Source organism: Ammodytes marinus (genome assembly GCF_949987685.1).
Source record: "Ammodytes marinus genome assembly, chromosome: 23".
In the NCBI taxonomy this organism is placed as follows: domain Eukaryota; kingdom Metazoa; phylum Chordata; class Actinopteri; order Uranoscopiformes; family Ammodytidae; genus Ammodytes; species Ammodytes marinus.
Window position 1 is genome coordinate 15555182 of NC_137227.1, and position 22166 is coordinate 15577347.

The 22166-nt window shown below is 41.0% G+C and overlaps 1 protein-coding gene across 1 annotated transcript in view; it reads left to right on the plus strand.

The window, feature by feature from the left end:
• The first annotated feature begins 9182 nt into the window (after positions 1-9182).
• Positions 9183-22166, plus strand: part of ndrg2 (NDRG family member 2) — a 30034-nt gene continuing 17050 nt past the window's right edge. Inside the window, exon 1 of the mRNA XM_080051944.1 lies at positions 9183-9404. The gene's annotated coding sequence lies outside the window, so the exon portion shown is untranslated. The remainder of the gene's footprint in view (positions 9405-22166) is intronic.

Below are 22166 nucleotides of genomic sequence, written 5' to 3' on the forward strand. Positions count from 1 at the left end.
GGGGCTGACCATGCAGGTTGGAACTTTACTCTGTAACTCTCTTGTTTTATCTACTTTTATTAAATTGTTTATATTGAGAAGTTTCAGTTCATTTATTCCCACAAGGTTTAACTGATTAAAAAACTTCCACGACACTGGAGAACGTCTGTTGTCAAAATCACTTCTTGTCAAATTCAGTGAATATCTCCTCTTGATCCGCTTACCTGTCCGTACTGTGAGATATTCACTGAGTTTGACAACAAGTGATTATAATAACAAGCGTTCTCCAGAATCGTTGACTCCACCTTTAAAGCCTTAGTGCGTAACTTTTTCATATAATTGAATATTGGTTACATTCAAGCCATTGCCAAACGAGTTAATACAAACTTGATTAGTCTCCACATAACTCGCTCTGTATTTCTCAGTATGGCAGTGTTAACCAACTGGTGTCGCCCCCTGAAACTGGTGCGGAAGCTCAGAAAAATCCCAAGAAGCGCCCGACAAATGTTTCAGTTGTTGATTCTAAAAAACCTGAAAGTAGAGCAGATTGTATAAAATCCAATGCCTGATCACCGAAGGCTCACCTTATGTAGACGGGCCAACAGCGTTGTTGTAATTACTCAAAATTCCTCATGGGGGCGACCGAAGATACGCACTATAGCTTTAAACACCTCCTTGTAATTAACTATCTGTTTACCAGTGTTTCAACCTGATTGCTTTTTCGATATCTCATCCCATCCATATCTGCTGACCGTTAGACTTTCTCTTTCCCTCTCATCCTTCCTCTGGTCATACTCGCTCCGGAGCGCTTGTAGCCTGACAGTAGCCTCAGATTAGATCCCTCCCCCCGGGCTGTGTTCAGCCCTCAGTGTCCCTGCTCCACACAGATAATCTACTTGTCTTTCGGGAACACAAAAATCTGTTTCCCACCGTAATTCATTTCTACATGTACACTGCAGTGATGATGATAATAATAACCTTTATTTATTCAGGGACAATAAGATCATAAAACAATCTCATTGTAAGCAATTACAATGCATATAAATAGGATCATAAAAAAATCAGTATTGCTCCAAACTCAAAGAATTTAGCCTATTATGATGTCAGGTAGGCCTACTGAATGAGAAGGGCAGATCCTGCATTCAAAGGGACACTTAAGGGACTAGTTCGGCCTTGGAAGAAATAGCTTCTGCACCAGAGTTAACTGAAGAGATTGACGCCACTTTAATGTCTGTACTGTAAATAAGGAAGCTTCACAGCTCAACTACTTCTTGGCCGGTGCACGGCAAGGGTCTGGAGTCAACACTGGTTGCCTGGCAACAAGAAGTAGTCTGACACATAACACCCCATGAAACACAAATTGTTGATTTTACACATCCGTATTAAACAGTAGGACATGATATTATTAGATACATAATATCATGTGATTTGTATTGCTCTTGTAAGTGTCTTTGAATTTTACAATTCTTAATACTTTGCGTTGTGATTTTAAAATGATTGAATGTGTTACGTAGGCTATAGAATCCAAAGTAACTTACGCTATCAAATAAATGTAGTAAAAGTTCAAATATTAAAGCTGAATTAAATAAGATTACAAAATAGCCTAAGTAAGTAAAAAAAAAGGTTTGACTAAATGTACTTTGTTATGATTGACTGACAATGATAGGCCTACTGCAAATTGTATTTCCCCAGTGTTAAAATGTATTCATGTTTAATATTGTAATCTAAAACAGATTTGAACGGAAGACAATGCTAACTGCTCCCGAGCTGGATCTTTCATTACCCTACAGACATTATAGCCTAATTATCTGGTGTTATTCAATTGTTTTAATTATTTCTAGTTGCTTGATTGTTTGTGCAGTAATTATCTTTGGTTCCCAGTTCTTTCACAATGTTCTTTATTACTTGAAGATCACCCAATTAAATTAAGTTACTAAATATAACAATTATTTAAAATTAAAAAGACCCAAGGGCCCAATTTGACAGAAACGTCACGTTTGACAGTTGATTATCTCACAAATGGCAGGTAAACTTGTAATGCCTACAGAGCACATACACATGTTGAAATGTGGTCATTTGTATGGATTAGTGAAATTTATCCTGGTTGAAATTGTGTGAAACTTAACACATTTTTCCGCATCTAAAACATGTAATAAAAAAAGAAAATGTTGACCTTCAAGTCAATAAATCAGTGCTGACTTGGGTTAGCATTAATCACACTAAAAGTGCTGTAATTTTATGGATACATGTGTCAATGCACCAAATATAACTTCATAGAAAATGCCCCAAGGAGTCTTTCTGTCCATATGGTGGAAGCTTGTCTTCCCGTTTTGTCATATCGTCGGGGCCATTGCTGCTTTCCAACCCCATTAATATTCATTTAATATGGCTTTTAATCTGTGGAAATTGGGTTATTGGCATCGATGGACGATTCTGCCTCTTTGGCCTCTTTCATCTCTTCAATCTTCTGTTTGGCTCCTTTCCTGTGTGTGTGTGTGTGTGTGTGTGTGCGTGCGTGCGTGCGTGCCTGCCTGCCTGCCTGCCTGCCTGCCTGCCTGCCTGCCTGCCTGCCTGTCTGTCTGTCTGTCTATCTCTGTCTGTCTCACTCAGTATCATGGATGGTGAGAAAAAATGAAAGGAGAAGATAAGTGCCAAAGAAAAGTATGATAGGGATTAGAGAGAGAGAGAGAGAGAGAGAGAGAGAGAGAGAGGAGAGAAATAAAGACGGAAAGAGATGGAGAGAGTAGGGGTATTGTATGAGAGTGAGGGGTACAGGAAAAAGAGACAGCAGTGACGTCACAGCTTCTTTAAGTAGGTCAGGCATGAAGTTGTGACGTCATTGACTCTGGAATCGTACCAGTGGGCCAATCGCGAGCAGGGACACACCTCCCTATATTCCACTGGTTTCCATTTATGCTGTGCAGCTGTCTCAAATCACACACACACATGCACATCTTGCCAAGTCGGAAACACATGCATACATTCCTATGAAGACATGACATTGACAATAACAATATAAACTGATCCTTGAGGAAATGCAGTAACTTTCATTTGTTTCCATCAGCTCCCTCTAACTAAAAGTCTCTTTACTCACTCACACAGTTGTTAAGAGCACTTATGCGCCGCACAGCCAAGATATTTCTGAGGTTCTTTGATTTTTCGGAGCATCAGACAAATCCACTTTTCATTCACTGGGACTATTTATTTATCTATCTATCTATCTATCTATCTATCTATCTATCTATCTATCTATCTATCTATCTATCTATCTATCTATCTATATCTATCTATCTATCTATCTATCTGTCTATCTATCTATCTGTCTGTCTGTCTGTCTGTCTGTCTGTCTGTCTGTCTGTCTGTCTGTCTGTCTGTCTGTCTGTCTGTCTGTCTGTCTGTCTGTCTGTCTGTCTGTCCGTCTATCCAAAGTGGCAATTTTATTTTGTTTTTTTCTAGCAATTTTATAGTATGGCTTTAAGTATGAGTAGGACGTTAGTAGGCCTTTTAGTATGACAATGCATGCCCAGCACTGTCGTCTTCCGGTTACGTCCGCCCCACAGCCCCATAGGCTCTGGCCCGCCCATATCATATAGAACCAATTGAGACGTAGCTCAGAATTTTTTTTACATTTTTAATGAGCTTCAATGGAGCGTGCCCAGACCAACACAATTTTAATTGGCCAGCGGCAGGTATAGATATTTGCCTGTCGACAGCAACAGTATGCTCCTGCAATCACACCCACTCTCTCTGGCTAATCTCAGCAACATAATCAGAGTACGGTGTGAGCACGGCTGGGGCCTCGCTTAAAATGTTGGTCTGTAAATGTGGACGCCGTTAATCACTCTGGATAAGTGTGTCAGCTCAGCGCCTGAAATGCAAATGCTGAGTTGTGATGTGATGTGTCTGTATTAGAGGATATTGCAGTGACAGTAGTTTGGCTATGTAGCATTGGGGTACATTTCCCCCCCACTGTTATTTACTGTTCTTCTTCCGTCAGCATTAACCCTGGTGAACTGTTCTCAGCATGAGCTTGGCCTGAAAGGGTAAAAGAAGGGAGCACAAGTGTGTGTGTGTGTGTGTGTGTGTGTGTGTCCAGAGAGCAGATGGGGTCACAGGGTCAACTGCACTGATTAAAAGGGGCTTATATGGTTTGAGCAGCTGCAGCACATTATCGAGTCTGACTTGAAGTCACAGAGGAAGAGACAGGGAGCGAGAAGCAGGCAGAACAAAGCATATTTATTTAAGGGCGGCAGGAGGATGACGAAAGTTACGAAAAAGCTGAAGAGGAGCTGACACTGGGAGGATATGAGGGTGTAAAAAAAATGAAAAACCCGGCCCTACAGGTCTGGTTTAGCCTCTCCACAACAGCCAGCATGGAGGAAGGAGAAAAAAGCTTCCTGACAGCTAAATATTTAAACGTAACAAGGACTGACACAGACGTTTGATTGGATTTTCCTAGAAAAAATATGGAGGATTCGACTTGCAATGGAACTAATCTGAAGTCTTAAACCTTTGATATTTGAAATCTTTATACTGAAAAGTGTATTGTGATTCTGAAGCCCTGGAGGATTGGATGATGATGATGATGATGATGATGATGATGATGAAGGTGATTGTGACCCTCAGGCAGAGGGTGCTGCTGATTGTATTGTGGAACAGGAACGCATGGGGCGCCGATTTTGTACTAGCAGTGATTGTGTGAAAAAGGCCGAAAATGTTTTATATTTGAAGGAATTGTTACATACCTTAACATGATTTTGGTGCTTATCAAACAAGAGCTAACATTTTTAACAGAGTGGATTCTTTTCAGTTGGGTAACTTTGTGTAGCTATTTGGTAATGACTGCTTCACTTCTTCAGGCACAATTCCTTGGTCTCAAGATTGAAAAAAGAAACAGCAGCTGCATCCTGAAAGAGAAACATAGTAGCAACTGGCCGAATGGAGGTCATATGATCAGGAATGTGCTGAAATTCTTTCGAGGGGACAACCAGAAAAAGGCGTTTTCTCTACAATTGATCTCAAGAAACACATTTTTTTCCGGCTAATTCAGATAAGGCTTTGAAACTAAATTGTTATATTTATAGAGAAAAGTGAGAAAAACAAACTTTGAAGTCTAAACATTTCAAAAAGTTTAAAAGGGAAGGTTCTCTTTTTGGTGAGTACTGTAGTAAAGTGGTTCTTAGCAGGTGAATTTCACTGGGTCTGAGTATTTCTAAAATCCTTGGTCGGTTGCAAAGAGAATCTCGTGAATGATGTAAAAAAAAAATAATAATAATTGAACTTTAAATGCATTCAATACGTCCACTGCTGTATTTGTACTGAAATTAACCACGTAACGGATACATTTCCGTGCCCTGTGCTTGATTATATGACCGGTAACCTGATCCACCCCATGGCTTTGCCCCGGAGGTTCAATTGTGATAAAGCTCAAATCCAATCAATACAATTAGCACTATAGCGAATAACAACTAACAGGCTGCTATTTGATTGACACAGCAGGCAAACTCAATTAAGATAGAAGGATGGGCGGTGAGGCAACATCCTGCACAATCAAAGTCCAATTAAGATATAGCCTACGTAATTTGTTTTTCAAAAAGCAAAACCCAGCTAGGAATACACAATCATAAAGTTAGAGGACTCAGGTGCAACTGAGTCCATATACCTTTGAATATGGAGTTATGTTTGTGGTTAACATTGCAGGGAGTTCCTGTAAAACGCCCTGTAAAGTCACACCAAGTTTCTTTTGGCACGTCTTTGTAGCTCGCTAGACGGTATTTTATCAGAACGCAAACAACAGCATTTCCAGGCTGATTGTTATGTGTGTATGTGTATGTGTGTGTGTGTGTGTGTGTGTGTGTGTGTCATGTGATTCATTGTGTTTCAAACACTTTGTTTTTCTGTACTGTTTTACAGTACCTGCCCATAACTTATCCCTATGGCTGACTTTTTATTGGCACAGTCCTATGTACCTCTAAATGTTTACACTTCAAGGTAACGTTTGTTCCAGTGCTGGCGGACTTTAAGTGTGCGCCAAAAAATACATAAACATACAGGCACATGTTTTTTTGTTCTCCCAATACTGGTAAATGGAATAGAGAAGGAGAGATATTTTGATTCACTGTTCAACTTGCCATGACCTCAGCGGAAGACATATTGATTGATAAAGTGCAGGCGCTCCATCACTGCTGTGTCGCAGCACTGATTACTTTACACAGTAGCCTTGGTCCGGGACTGATTTAAAGGTTTTTTTTTTTTTTTTTCTTTTCTCTCTCCCAATTATCTAATTACCTTATGACTACATTCAAAACTGTGAATCAAAAGTCTAAAATACCATAATGGAAATTAATACTATTTAAACAACCGAAAATGCCATTCTTATCATTACATTCTTATGATGATTATTCATTTCTTAGTACTGATTTATCATTTATTTTAAATTCTTTTGTTTTTTTTGTTGTTTATATGTATGTGTATACACACACACACACACACACACACACACACACACACACACACACACACACACACACACACACACACACACACACACACACACACACACACACACACACACAGCCTGTCAACAACAATGTAAAAATATGCAATGACCTCCTGCTTGTTTTTGTCTCGTCCGTTCTGTCTTAAATGTGAACACTTAAATTGTCATGTACCTCACCTAATGTTATGTCTTTCACCTGTCTTGTCCTGCATCACGTAAATAAAAAAGAAAAAAAAAAAAAAAAGGTTGAGGTTGGTTTAGCTCACAAAGAGATCAGGGCAGTGGGGAGCTAAACTCTCACATATCTTCTCAAATAAAACTAAGATGTCCAACAATTGATAAGAGATTGAGAAATGTGGTTGTGGGTGGAGCTGAAGGTGCGCGTTTAGAAGGGAAAGCTTAAGCAGGAACAAATCTACATGTTGCATTGTTTTCCACATCAATTGTCTAATATTACAACAGTCTATCTGACTACACCTGTATTTACTGAGCCAATAGAGAGACTTGATTCACACTGGTTGTATTTATGTCCCAAGAGTGAGTCCATAGAAGTAATTGCACGCACGGCCGCTATTGGCTTCCGTACAGTTTTCACTGAACGTGATGGGAAATGTACTGGGGACAGAGAACATTCATAAAGTTCAGAGAGTGGGTGTTGTGGGAATTGATGGTCTAATAGATTCATCCAGATTGTTTTATTTAGTAAAAAAAAAAAAAAAGTATTCTTGCAGGATGTGCTTCGGCCATTTCATTCCAAAGCATTTTAAGTTAAAGTAGTTGGCAAATTTCTCACAGTCACACTGATGTTAATACGATACTCTCATTCCTACCCAGGGACAAACTGACCCAGTGACCCCCAACCTCCCCTCCCCCTCCCTCCCTTCCTTAACCTTCCTCTCGTGTTAGGGTCACCACTGACCCGTTTTGAATTTCAAATGCATAAAAGAACCACTTACATTTTGTTTATTGCATCAAGATTTCTTGACTTTGTCAGGAACCTCTATTTCAACAAAATAAAATAAATTAAAAATGTTTCACTTAATTATAAAATGCTCTGGTGGAAATTATAACACTGGTGGTGTTAGGGTCGTTTTCGACCCGGTTATAAAAGATGTAAAAACAATAACTAGAGCCAAAACTGAAATCATAAGTGCACTGTCAGCCAACACAATGACAGTCAGCTCCTCTCCCAATCATGTGAGCTCTGGGGGGTTCTCATTTTGAATTTTTTTGCTTATACCTGCATAACAGCGAAACAAACAGACGGGCATATCCAGACATGTGAGGTCAATTCAGTATAGAGTTGGTGACTTGCAGAGTGCACATCTCCTATTTGTAGTATTAAAAAATGAGGAGATATACAGTGAGCCAAGTTCTGGTTCATGTTTTTGGTGAAAATGGCCACCTGATTCTAAAAATAAGAGGTGTCAGGTCTGCCGAAGCACTAAGGACAGAAAGATACAAGTATTGTGCTTTACCTGCAGGAAATATTTCTGCAAAGAACACTGAAAGTGTTGCTCTTTGCCACACATCTGAACACACAACCAAACATATGCACACAGAGACTTTTACTCTGTTTTTTTTTTTTACTATTTTTGGAATAGTAATTGATTTTGATTAGTTTGATTTGTTGATTGGTTGTTGTTTATTTGACCTTACAAATCTATATTTTGTTCTGTGTTTCATTGTGTGTTTGTATAATGCTGAAATAAAAGTTATTTTTCTGTTTTCTGAAATAAATATGGGTCGTAATTGACCGGTAACACCATAGATGTTAAAAAGGTCAATAATATTAATATGAAAAAACAAATAAAACAAATTTAGTTAAGAAATGTGTTCTCATACCTTTCAGTAATAATCAGGTAACACAACAACCAAATATGTATTTATATGATTCTCTTGAGGTTCATTTTACCATTTTATTTATTGAAATTGAGGCGCATAGCCTACTGACAAAAAAAGGCCCATGCAGCTTCCTACACCAAAAATATTAAAAACAATATTTTCATGGATAAGGGATCCTAACAAGGTAACCAAGAGATGAGAAACAAACTGGATGATAGATAATTGTTTTTAGTGTTTTTTACAGCTGATTTCAGACACGGGTCGAAACCGACCCGCTAACACAATGGATGGTAGAAGAAAGTTAACAGGAGGAAGGTTAAGAGGTCACTCAGAGCCCATGGCTTGGACCACTACACCTCTAAAAGGAGGTGTGCCACAATGTTGGACTCCATGAATAAGGCTACATAGGCTACATTCCACCATTTCTCTTCCAACCACTTGCTGACCGCGTTTTGTCCACAGGTCTGTTTGTTTACCTGCTGGTTCGAGCCCTGGCGGGAAAAGTTATTTCGGCTGAAAGAGTTCCACGAGCTCAACAAGGCTGGACTGTACCAATGTGAATGCTAGACGGAGGGGGGAGCCAGATAGAGAGATACGCTATTTTCTACTTTAGCGTTTAGTGTGGTCCACAACCAAAGCTATCACGAGCTTTTACGAGTATTACAGTTTTTTTTGTTAACAGTTAAATAAACTATTTGAATCGTGTTTATTGTTGAATTACTTGAAGATAACTTCCTTGTTATTAAACTCCCCTAAACACTCCATCGTTTCATCTTGCCCTTTGATTGAGCGCTCCATATTTTTTTTCCTCGGTGCTGAATTTTCCTCCTGCTGGAGAAAGGAGAGAAAAAAACGAAAAACAACACCAGGGAAGAAGGCACAGCGGAAAATAGCGGAGGTCTGGGGAAAAGTAAAATAACGGGAGTTCTGCGTGAAGATTGGACGAACAGGTCTGGACATAGAGCAATATAGAGCAATAAGACATAGCTAAAGTGGAGAACAAGACTTGCAATATATTTTTTACAAGTCCCTGCCTTTTGTGTGAAGATTTTTTTGTTGTTAACTATCTGCTGAAAAAAAGGTAAGTTTGTGCATTTTTTTAATAATTTTTTTATTATTCTAGTCTTCACTGGGCTGTGATATTTGTATTCGTTTTTTTCAAGCTCTTCATATTGGAGAAAGTCAGGGAGTAGCCTGTGCAGATTTTTGTCATTGTTCATTCAAGAGTCGTGCAACAAGGCAATACAGCGAAGGAAATAAATGGTCTTTTTTTTCTCTCGGGCTAAGGTCTGTGTAACAAAATGTGCAGAAATGCAAGGAGGACCCTCCTGTTTAATAATACTGCAGTATGCTAAACGATGTCAAAGTAATCAGTGCCCCTCCCCCCCCCCTCCCCCCAATGTTTTCCTCCTTGATTCAATCCTGAGACACGCTGCTCGGTCTGCCTATCAACAGCATATTTAAAAAACTCTGCAAGTTAATATGTTAATATGTGTTTGCACCCACCAATTGGATAATACATTTTTTTTCAAATGATAATTTGCATGCATGCAGGTCTGATCAGAGCGTACGTGTGACAGAGATAAAGTGAGTGCGTTGTGTTGACGTGCACATGTGGCTTTGCCAGCGGGTCTTTGTTTCCCTCCCCACCGTCACCACACAATAACAGTCGACAGGGGCATGACAGCTTAATGGCATGGCAGACAGAATATGGGCCAATATTGACATTCTCGCTTGAACACATGGACCTGGAACACCTCCACCATCCTAATCCATCCATTCCTGCCTTGTCTGTCAGCCATGGGGAGCATCTTTGCCCTTCCTTTGTTTGTGTTTTTAAATGGTTGTCCCTATACAGAGATGCAGCAGTGACAGTTTCATGGTGTAATTTCCTCATATATATTTAAAGGTGGATTTTGCCTCTTTCTGATAGAGGGGCTAGTTAGTGTGGGGCTGCTCGGGGGAGGGGGGTTTGGATGGTAGAAAGGGGTGTTATTGTAGCTATTGGCAGCCATACAGGCTATGTGTGTCAATGTCAAATGGGGGTGTGTCCCTTGTGTGTGTGTGTGTGTGTGTGTGTGTGTGTGTGTGTGTGTGTGTGTGTGTGTGTGTGTGTGTGTGTGTGCTTACTGACCCGAGTGCTGGCTCGGATTAAACCTGAGACAAAAAATTCAAATAACAAAAGTCTGACAGAAAACTCCCTAAAAATGTTTTATAAGAGCCTCTTATAATAAATATCATATAGCCTCGTGCACGAGGGGAATGTTTGGCTTCAGTGTGTCGTGCCAGACCAATAATACACACACACACACACACACACACACACACACACACACACACACACACACACACACACACACACAGTCTCCATACAGTCAGGTCCTCACTACGCTTCAGGCTGCACACACGCACTCATCTAAGCTCGTGCACAGATTCTCTGAGTCATACCGCATTTGGAGAATCGCGGCTCTTGGAGTGAAGTGGAGCCCGTGCTGATAGCGCTTGGCTCCCTCTGAAGTAGACTAGGTTCCAGCTAAGATTGTGCAGCCAGAAGTAGTACATATGCAGGCGCACAAGCTACAGTGTGTAAGAAAATGATAGTATTGAGAAATTAAAATGCAGCCATCACACACATGGACACAAATAAAGACTGCACTGTTTGTCTCTCTTGGTTGGGGACTATTTATTGGGCGGAAGTAGTTCCTATATACAGTATACATACGCCAGTTCCACCGTGTCACTCTTCAGTGCCCTATGCAGCACAACAAAAAAACATCTATCATTGTTGTATGAGGGATGGAGGTGTTAATCTTAGAGCCAAAAATAACAAAAGAAAAGAAAAAACATTTGCTGTTAAAACCATACAGTATTTCCTATGTTGTGACAGTTGAGAGAGATCAGCACATTCCAGAGAGATACATCGTACATTGCTACCCACTAAATACAGTATATCCAAAGGCTGATTTTACCAGCTATTCGTTGGGAAACATGACATTATATACACACATGCAATGGGTGCTTGGCTAAACAACTCTGATTTATAAGCACCACAAGAACACATTGATTTTAAAACCGTAAGTAGGCTTAATTTCATTGGATTGTAGTTTTTCATCATTGTAGTGCCCTTTTTACTTGACAAAGATCATTTGAGTTCCCTGCCACCACTGTACAGTAGGTCTGTGCAGTGTCTCTGTCGCCTCAATGTTTGCCAGCTTATCGTGTTGGTAGGAGGACACGTTTGTAGACTTCAAACGCTTCTCCTCTATCGTGTTCCAGCATTAGAAACGACAAATCATATTTATAGAGGTCACAGGAACAAATGGTTCTGCCATGCATTTTTTTATTTGATTATGTTCCACAGATGTTGAGCTGCAGAGACATTCTGATGTAACACTGACTCACCAGCGAAGCCCAGTCAGTTCATATAGATAGTGTTGTTCTCAGCATAAAGAAAATGTAAAGCTGAGAACACACCGGGCGCGTTGGCGCTTTGGGCCAAAGCGACCAACGCGCCCGATCTGGCGCTTGGTCATTTTGTGTCAAAAAGTGGTTCAACGCGTCGCTTCGCAGCTAGTCTCCCCCCCAATATATTTATTCCCCTAATCAACCATGGCTGCGATCAGAACCGACCCGACACAACAGCGATCATGTCCGCACAAAAACAACAACAACACGGCCAACAATTGTGCCAAAAGACAAATAAACAGCAACTGAACGGAACAAATAGCCTTAAAACAGATTCACGCCACTCGGAAATGAACACAAACAGCAAGGCAGCACCATACCAAACACATTTACAGCAGCATTGTGTGCAGGGCAGTAGAAAATAAAGGCAACTAGCCTACATTACCCTACCTGGCTGTGACAGGGGACCGTGGCTGGCGTAGATATAAATACCGGTGCTTCGCTGTACTCGTTGTGAAAGTTCCCCGGACTAAGCCGTTATGTTTGGCTTCATTATATGGAGGTGGTGGCCGCACACAACCGGGTGAGTTAACTAATGCTATCCGACCGGCGCTAACTTGGTTTATCGGCTAATGCACAGCCGCACATATTCACTGAATTAACCAGGAAGCCCATTCTCCTGGTTCACTTTCCCCACGTCTTGTAACCCCGAGCGGCTTCATACAGCACCAGGCAGCCAGCCGTAAATACATTCCCTCCTCGGTGTTTGCCTCTGTGTTGTCCTCCGCCTCCGGTCCTCGTGTCTGTGACGTCGGGTCAAGCTCACCGCTGATTGGCCAACGCGGCTAAACGTCACGCAACGGAGCGTTGAAAGTTTTTTTCATGGCACGTTGACGCTTTGCTGACGCGTTGACGCTTTGGTAACGCTTCCAAAGCGCCCAAAGCGCCGCTTTGCCGTGGCCAACGGATCCTCGCGCCTAAACCAATGGTTCCCTATGCAAAAATAGGATTTTTCAACACCGCCACCACACCCAACGCGCCCGGTGTGTTCTCACCTTAAGAGTGAAGTAAGAGTGAAAAATACCCTTACAAATCCACTGTTGCTCTGAAACCGTTAATCAGTTCATATATTTGGGGAATCAAAAAATGAATGCATTTAATTGAGAATATTTGCTCTTCACAGCACATTTTAGGATTTGCTTCTTGTTTCACTTCATTGTGAATTGAGTTCCCTCTTGGTTCTGTACCGTAAAAAGGTTATGCCATTTATTCTTGAAAATGAATAGACTTTAAGTGTAAGATTGATAAGATACATCAATAATGCAGCCCACAACAAAATATTTAGAAATGCGGTAAACTGCCATAAGGTGACACACGTTAACGTTTTCACTATCGCCTGATTTCTTTCCATCAACTGCAATTCAATTGTCAGGCTATGCGCAAGATCCAAACAGTTGCTAGCATTAACCTTTGGCCTTTTCTGTGTCATAGGTATCTGGCAAATGTGTGGCAGCTTCTAGGTTGCTAATTAAGTTTATCCACCAGTTGGTTCCACAAGGTTGTATGAACTTTTAAACTTTCGTACCTCACCACTGATCAGTGTTGCTCCTCTGTGAGCCGGGCTGTTTATGTGTCACAGAGGTTATTTGTGGAGTTTTTCTGGAGTCATGTCATTTGCGTCTGTCAGGGACAAAAATAAAGCTGGGACATTTTGGTCCGATGCCACATCTCTGTACGTTTGTGCTCGTGCCAGACTTGATAATCCAAGGAGATCAACTTGTTGTTGACATCCTTAAACTGTGGCGGACGGGAGCAGTTCGCCCCAGGTCCTCTGCTGACGCTTGTAGACGCTTTCTGAAATCACTGACAACAGAAACATCTATAAATAATGACTTTATAGCAGAATCTTTTGCATTTTTAATCCACATTTGATGAGTTTTTTATTGTTAAAAACTATGGGTGTTGAAGGCATGGTTTGTTAACCAAAGTGGCCATGCTTCATTTTCTATGCACCATTGATTTTGTTGCCATGGTAGCCATTGACCAATTTGGCCTGATTTCCTTAGACATTGCCCATGTTAATTTGGATTGCCCTCGACAGTTTGACCTTTTGCACAAAGGTCCACAAGGTTCCCAAGAGAATGCACAATTTCTAACATTCTTTGATATTGATGTTGACATTATAAAATCTCTCGCTGAAAAGACGACTTCAAAGCTTTGATTGAAAGAAGAAATGACACATAACCTCGGCAGAGGAAATCAATACCGGGAATGTACACAGTGTGAGGCGTAAGCCAGAGTAAATAGTGGAGAAAATGGAAACTGTGGGTGCTCAAAAGTAGACGAACATACAAACATTAAACATGGTGATTGCATATTTGCTCGATCTGCCCAACCACAGATGCACTTCCTTCGATTTTTAGTGTGTGTGTGTGTGTGTGTGTGTGTGTGTGTGTGTGTGTGTGCGTGTTCAGGCAGGACTTACTCGAGCGTAATCGGACTGTCACCTTGCCTGTTGACTCTACCAATATTAACATTTACTCCCGCGGTGTTTGCTTATCCATCAGTGTTGACTGCAGGTACAGACGATATGCTTGACCTGTTCGTTAGAGTTTTCACAGCTGTACCGTGGTGAGGTGCAAAAGTTCAAATCTCAGTTTCTTTACGACCTTAATTTGTTGGAAAAAAATGCCAATATACTTTTAAGCCCATTCTGATTGTAAAAATAAAACAAGTTTATTGTATAAAAAGAAAAAATGTAGTCGATTTCCTGACTATAAACAAGCTTCAACGATAAACTGATCAAAAGTTCTACATGTTGTTTGACTTAGATCGCATTGCACTCATGTTTTAATAACTCAACAGTCATAATAACACTCTGGAAACACAGACGAATGTGTGGATATATGCAAACTAGGTCAGTGAACAGCTATAGTTAAACTGCAGCTTCAGCGGTGGATTCAGGTTCCAAAAATATCATGGGATCAAATGTTGTTGTCTTCTGAAAAAGAGTCTTTGTCGTTATGCCGAGGTGTTGTCGACGCCCGGGTGATCTCCCCTCACAACAGCTGTTGGCTTCATAAGGACTCATCGGTGTTGTGATATGAGCACTGTAACTGTATCTCATTACAGCTGCAATGCCAAGCCACTGATTAAAATGAGAAGTGTTGTTGTAGTAAGGGTACTGTGTTAGGGTGTGTGATGGTGTTTGGGGACTGACGGTGTAAAGAGTCGATTGTTAACGTTGGTGGGTGGAATTGCCTCTTCAGAGTAAAGTGTTTTGTTTTAAGCTGAGTCTGAGTGTCACAGTGAATTCATAGCAGAGTTGGTAACTTTGTTGGAGAGCTGATAGCCAGTTTAATTAGTTTGCCATTGGAACAACATTTATGTTTTGAAACAAATGAGAGGATACAAATCTTTTAATATTTTTATATTAACATTTTTAAAATAACAATTTATATTATATATATAGCAGCTGAGCATTATCATTCTTTATCAGGAATATGTGGAAACCAAAACTGAGCTCAAAGGAGAGTGAATGTAGGACTTTAATTCATGATGTGAGAAATAAATGTCAAATGAATCCTAATGTGTTTGCGTGATAAATAGTCAACGCGTTCCTAACACATTTAAGGCATTAGTCATCATCACATTGGACATCGGGACATTGAGTAACTTTTTTTTCTGACATTTTATTTACAGTTTAATATGAATAGTACATTGTAATCAAAAACCTAATCTTGATACATTATAGTGCATTAATCCCTCATTTCCTCTGCTGACATGCATGCTCCAGTTGCATCCTGTACGGCCCATTTGAATGCAGCTATTGTAACTAACGCTGTTCTGTTGGCACCGACTGAAACGTTGATTCCTTTCTGTTGACAGTAGATTCTGCTCAGTTTGTTCAAACCCCGGCAAACATGACTTCGACAAATGCTAAACAAACACTGAAAATTGTGCTCACGGACCAGTGGAAATATGCCGGTTTGGACGGAAACCAGAGCACAGCCGACACAGCTGAAAGGTTGTGTTTTCCACTCCTGCATCGTTGCCTGTGTTTGAGAGGATTTAAACAAAATGGTGGTAAAATCTGGTGCGCCATGTATTTGCCACCAGCGTACACCACTACGGCTTTTTGTAGAATTAGCTCAGATGTATTTTTACCTTTTTGTACAGTGAAGAGGAGTCCATTAGCTGTTGACGGCGACAGTGCAGAGCAATGTTGTTCACTGTGGAGGTGTGTGAGATCAGTCTACTCTAAATACATTTCTGACCAATTGTTATCATCACTCATGGCCAGCTAAGCAGTAATGTCTATTCTAGTGCATATGAGTCTGGGTGGTCACAACATTCTTCTTTTTTTCATATTCTGTGTAGGTGTACTGAAGCAAACCAGTCATAGCATTTGGGTCAGAACGTATGGATTTTATACTGTGTGGGTGTACAAGCTTACAGCAGTCTTCACACGTTGGCATCTAGGCCAGTGTGTGTATGGAGGTGTGTGTGTATGTGTGTGTGCTGCTCAGTCTTTTGCTAGATGGTTATTGGCCAGATACAGATAGGCCAGCCAGTACAATGCCCGGTCTGTTCCCACAGGATCCAAACAGCCCTTCACAACACCCTATTTATAGACGAAACCCTTTGCCCAAACCCCATTCATATTTCAAAGGTTTGACGTTTAGTATAGAGTGCAGATTTTTATTTTTTTCCTTTTTTTCTTACAAAAAAACTGAATTGTAAACTGTTACAACATTTTACACCCCATCATTTTCATTTGAAGTGACCTAAATGTGTATGAATGTGCATCCAGTCTGGTGCAGTCAAAGGCGATGGTTCACAGTGTTTGTGTGTGTGTGTGTGTGTGTGTGTCTGTGTGTCTGTGTGTCTGTGTGTTTGTTTGGTTCACTAAGTGAGCATTCCACAGTGCGCGGTTACATAATCCAGAGTGTTTGTCAATAGGTCTACAGTCAGAAGAAGAGCTGAGCTAAGCAGAACATAAACAAAAAAGAAAACCAGTTCACAGAGGAAAGTTTTTTTCTTCTGGTGGTACGCGCAGTGTCTAGTGTTGTGTATTTTTACTGTCCACGGATGTGTCACAGATCTACTAGCAACATGGGCTGTTGCAATGACTGGAAAATATGGCTTTAAATATGTACCTACAGAGCAACAGCTAGCTGAAAACCTAGGCTGTCCTCAGAGGAAAAACTATAGCTTCACTTGTTGCACCAAATGCCCTAAAAATTGACACCTATATGCGGGGAAATTAGAAGAATGATGACACAGCACAAAAGCAGTGAGACCTTATTACACAAAGAGACCGTGTCAGGGTGGATGGAAGGGACACCGGAATGTCTGACATGTTCGCTTGAAGAATGGGATGTTCAGCATTCACATACTGTATGGGTGTGATGTTTGGCTACACCTTTGCCCATGTAGCATATTTTAGGTTTATTACAGTATGGCCTATTGGGTAGAAAAAATGAAGCATTTTAAATACAAAAGAAATGTAACAAAATGACACATTTATACATAGAGGTCAAGTAAACGCCCTTGAATAAGGCAGTAAACCCCCAGTGGCTCCAGAATAAGATTAAAGGGATTGAGCTGCTGATAACAGTGAATGTGTCACAGAAACCTTTCTTAGGTAAATGTGAAAGTGCAGATAGTGTTAGATAATTGTGAATACGTGCTTTAAATATACATATCACAAACTATAATTATAATACCATGTCTATGTCATGCAGGTGCTGATGATGCAGTATACTGAATCGCCGCATTATGAACCCTATTTTATGTACGGCTGCAGAAGCAATCAGCTCGCCATCACAGAGCAATTTATCTCTATCAGCTCTTAGCCAATGGCGCCCAACTTACACGTTTACCCTAGAGTGAAGGTCAATTACTGTGTGTGAGACTGAATAGATCTGTGTGTGTCTGTGATCATGTGGTCGTTTGTTGGTCTATGAGCTCAGTCGAAACAATCAATACAACCGTCTGAGTGTCTTTTTGTTTGTTTCTATGTACACATAGGGAGGTAACTCACAGGTCTGACCTACAAAAAAAAAAGGAGCAAGTATCTTTTGTGCATTTACATAATCAGTCAAGGTAATTACTGGTGTCGCTTCATGCTTCACATCGGATACATTCTCATAGCTATAAGGCGAACGCACTAGAGGATAGTGGGCGAATGTCGCTGAAGGAGAGGTCATTTAAACAGGGCAGAAAACACACGCTTGTTCGTTATCATCTAGAGACCAATTCCCTCTTCTTTATGTTTGTACTGCACATGGTCGCCACTATATAACCTAAGAAATGAAAAACACTTCAATATGTTTAAATTCTCTATTTCAAGTTAACTTAGTCTTCTTAGTGCTAATTCTGTCGGAGCAACGTTCTAAAAGTAAAAAAAAAAAAAAACTTACAACGACTTAGAAACAGAGAAAAACTTCCTACCGTCGCTATTTCCCTACGAATCATCTTTCTGATGATGCGATGAATTCTCTGCTCTGCCAGCGATTAACCTTTGTCAAAGAGTACACTCTCACCTTTCAAGACAGACAGACAGAGAGAGAGAGACAGAGAGAGAGAGAGACAGGAGGCCTGAATGGAGGTGAGATCATGATGGAGGGAATAATAGGCAGACTGAGAATGAAAAGACGAACTGAGCTGAGCAGCCGAGTGATGGACGACAGAGGATTTGAGGGAACAAGAGGGCAAAGTGATCTGCTGAGAGACAGAGATAAAAAAAAAACTGGCTTTTTACTAAGCTGCTTTGTGTGTCCGTCTGTCCGTCTGTCCGTCTGTCCGTCTGTCTGTCTGTCTGTCTGTCTGTGTGTGTGTGTGTGAGAGCCAAGGTGATCCTTGTGTGCCCATCCAATGCCATGGGAAGCAGCCCTGGAGTTTTGAAGTGCAGCGAGAATGAGCAAAGGCTTAATGGAGGTGTCGAGGGGAGCTTCGGCCCCTCTCTGGGTCTCCATGGTCTCCAGACATTTGTTGCACATTTTTCTCTCTCTTTCTCTGCTCTGTGTTGTTATCCAGCAGCCCTATAGCAACAGACCCCCCCCCCCCCAAACTGACTGCAGGAGAATAGATGCTCCTAGAAATGTACAGTAACAGCTGTTCATGTTATCTTTTTGAATGCATTTTCTTCCTAACACTTCCAAACTTACGTGCACCTTTTGAAACTTGCAGAAATATGCGAAAGTGCGGTGTGTGGAGAATGATCAGTTTCCAAGTTGTGATGACAAGACCCCAGAAAGTCACTATGCGCGGCAATGAGATATCCCCCCAAAACAACTATAACTTATACTTTAAATTTCCGTTTGTGTAGATTAAGCTGTAGTGTCGCTGGCAGATGTAGGTCCTTAGATGTGTCCCTTAGTGGAAGGACGTCAACATATATCGATAAATGTGAAGCTAGTGTGATATGGCTGGTCTTATGGTGGGGAAGCTGAAGTCAAATATAAACGGACATTTAGATTCATATCAGTTTGCCTATAGAGATAACCGTGGCACTGATGATGCAATCCTCACTATAACACATTCAGTCCTGCAACATCTTGAGAACCCCAAGGCTTATGCCAGATTATTGTTTGTTGACTTCAGTTCCGCCTTTAATACTGTGCAGCCACATATCCTTCTCAGTAAACTTCAACAGATGTCTGTTAATCCATATATCATCAGATGGTATCACTCTTTTTTAACTAACAGGACCCAACAGGTTAGAGTGAACCAGACAACATCCCAGTCAAAAGTAATAAGTACAGGTGTTCCTCAAGGGTGTGTAAGTTCTCCTCCCTTATTCACAGTATATACTAATGACTGCATCAGTAGGCATCCTAGTGTCTCTTTTATTAAATTCTCGGATGACACTGCCATTCTGTGTCTTATGGATAATGATACGAACACCCTTGTTTATAAGCAGGAGGTAAACAACTTTGTACGGTGGTGTGAGGACCATCACCTCACAGTTAACACAAAAAAAACTGAAGAAATGGTGTTTGACCCAGGTCATGTGGGGGACCACACTCTGTTACTTATTCAAGATGCTAACATTGCTCAGGTTGATTCGTACAAATACTTGGGCGTGCATATTGACAATAACTTATCCTGGAGTGTCCATGTAAATAGTGTGTGCTCTAGGATCCAGCAGCGACTTCACTTTTTACGAAGGCTCAGGGTGTTTGGTGTCCAAAGGAAGGTGATGGTGCTTTTCTATCGTTCGGTGATCGAAAGTATAATTCGCTATGCAATCTCTGTTTGGTTTGGTAATTTAACTGTGAAGTGGAAGACTCAAATCAACAGATTGGTTCTCACAGCATTGAAAGTGATGGGAGTGAGGGAGCACCCCACTCTCCAAGCAATATTTGAGGAAACAGTACTTAGACAGGCTAGGAAAATAATTGCAGACCCCTCTCATGTCTTACATTTTGAGTACGACCTGCTACCCTCAGGCAGACGGTACAGAGTCCCAGTTAAATGCAAGAAAAGATATTTGAACAGGTATAAATTTTCATTCATTCCACTATCCGTTACTCTGTTGAACTCAGGCCGTTAGTAGAATGCCATTTGTGGATCTGTATGTATGTCTGTATGTATGTATGTCGGTATGTATGTATGCACTTTATCATTGCACTGTCAGCACTTGTGTGCTAGGCGCTGTATTTTTCTATATAGTATTCTATTTTTCTACTGTCTTGTTGTGTTATGTGTTATGCAGCAGTCTGTACGTCTAAGACAAATCTCCTTCGGGACAAAATAAAGTAATCTTGAATCTTGAATCTTACCAGGCCAGCTGTTTTGGACACTGCTTCCAGTTGTTATGCCAACCTCAGCTAATTGCTTCTGGCTGAGTTGTTTTAGATTTATTGGATAGATATGAAAAGCCAGACTCTCTGTTACATAATCATTTTCCTTGGAAATACCACAAACATATCCCTATCAATCAAATGTAAAAAATAAGCAGACAGTCTGATTGTAGACCTCTAGGCTGCACAGTGGTGTGCTGTGCATATTAAACTGACTAGGTGGTACCCAGCTGTGAAAGCAGCGAAGCTCTGCAGTCTAACATGGTTTGCTTCAGGACAGAGAACAGATGGTACGGAGAGCGTTTATATCCTCCAACACCTGGGTGTCTCCACAGTTTGTATGTATGTGTGTGTGTTTGTCGGCAGGGTGGTACATTTGTGTGAAGGATGTGATGCTACACTTGGACATTCCACTACCGTCAAATGAAAACCGTAAATCTCCAGTGGCTTTAGTTTGGAAACGCAAAAGCTACCCGACTTTCCTCCATTAAACCTTTATGTGTTTTTTCCCCTAAAAATTGTTTTACATTTACTATTGTGAGGGCAAATTTATTTGTAACTATCGTATTGATCTGTTTTTTTATATGTATATCACATCAGTTTAACACATGTGCCTTTTCTCTAAGAATGTGCTGACAAAACACTTGCCTAAACTATTTTAAGGTTTATTGTGGCTGACCACAATAAACCCCTGAGACCTGTTTACTCTATTATTAGTTGACATCCTTGTTGTAGAAGAGGGCTTTAAAAACTTTGTCTGACCAAAAGATATTGACATTCCCGTCGGGGGCTGACCACGCAGGTTGGAACTTTACTCTGTAACTCTGTTGTTTTGTCTTATTGTATTATGTAATTAAATTATTTAATTCTCTGTGAGTTTTGTCTTCTATTACAGATATGTCGGAAATATAAAATTTCCCCAACAACTAACTTCTACTTTATAAAACATTTCAGAGCAAAGAAGAGTCATGTCAGTATGACTGAGTTCCAAACCGTATTATCAATAAACCTGACACACACTTAGGCCTTTCACACCAAAAAGAACCATGAGCCAGTTCCGGGCTGGTGCTGGGGCCAGTTCAAAACTGGTTACAGCCTTATCCCAGTTATGAACCGGTTGGTTTCACAACGACCAGAGCCAGCCATGGAGCCGGCAAGAGAGCAACGTCATGACGTCACTGTAAATGTGTGTGTACGTCGCCCGACGCCGCTGCTCTTGTGGCTAACGCTAAAGCTACCGCTAGCTTTAAGCACAACAACAGCGGCGAATACGTCTTATTTTTACACGTGTTGGCTCTCACTTTGCAAACAGGACCCATACAGCGTATTTTCGCCGGTCAATTTGATCGCTACGTTCGGTAATTATGTTGTGTTTACGTCTCCTAGTAGCGGTGTTTTTAAATATGGCGGGCATGAGGTTTGAGTTGGTCTGGTTGGTCAGGATAATCCCTCCCCCGGCCGCTGGCGCAGGCAGTTCTTACCTCTAGCCCAGCTCAATCCTGGGGTTGGAGTTGAACCGGTTTTTACAGGCCGGAGCCGGTTCTCTGGCGTTGTGATACCAAAACACTGTCTCTAGCTCCGAACTAGCCCGGAACCGGCTCCGATTTTGCGGCGGTGTGAAAGGCCTA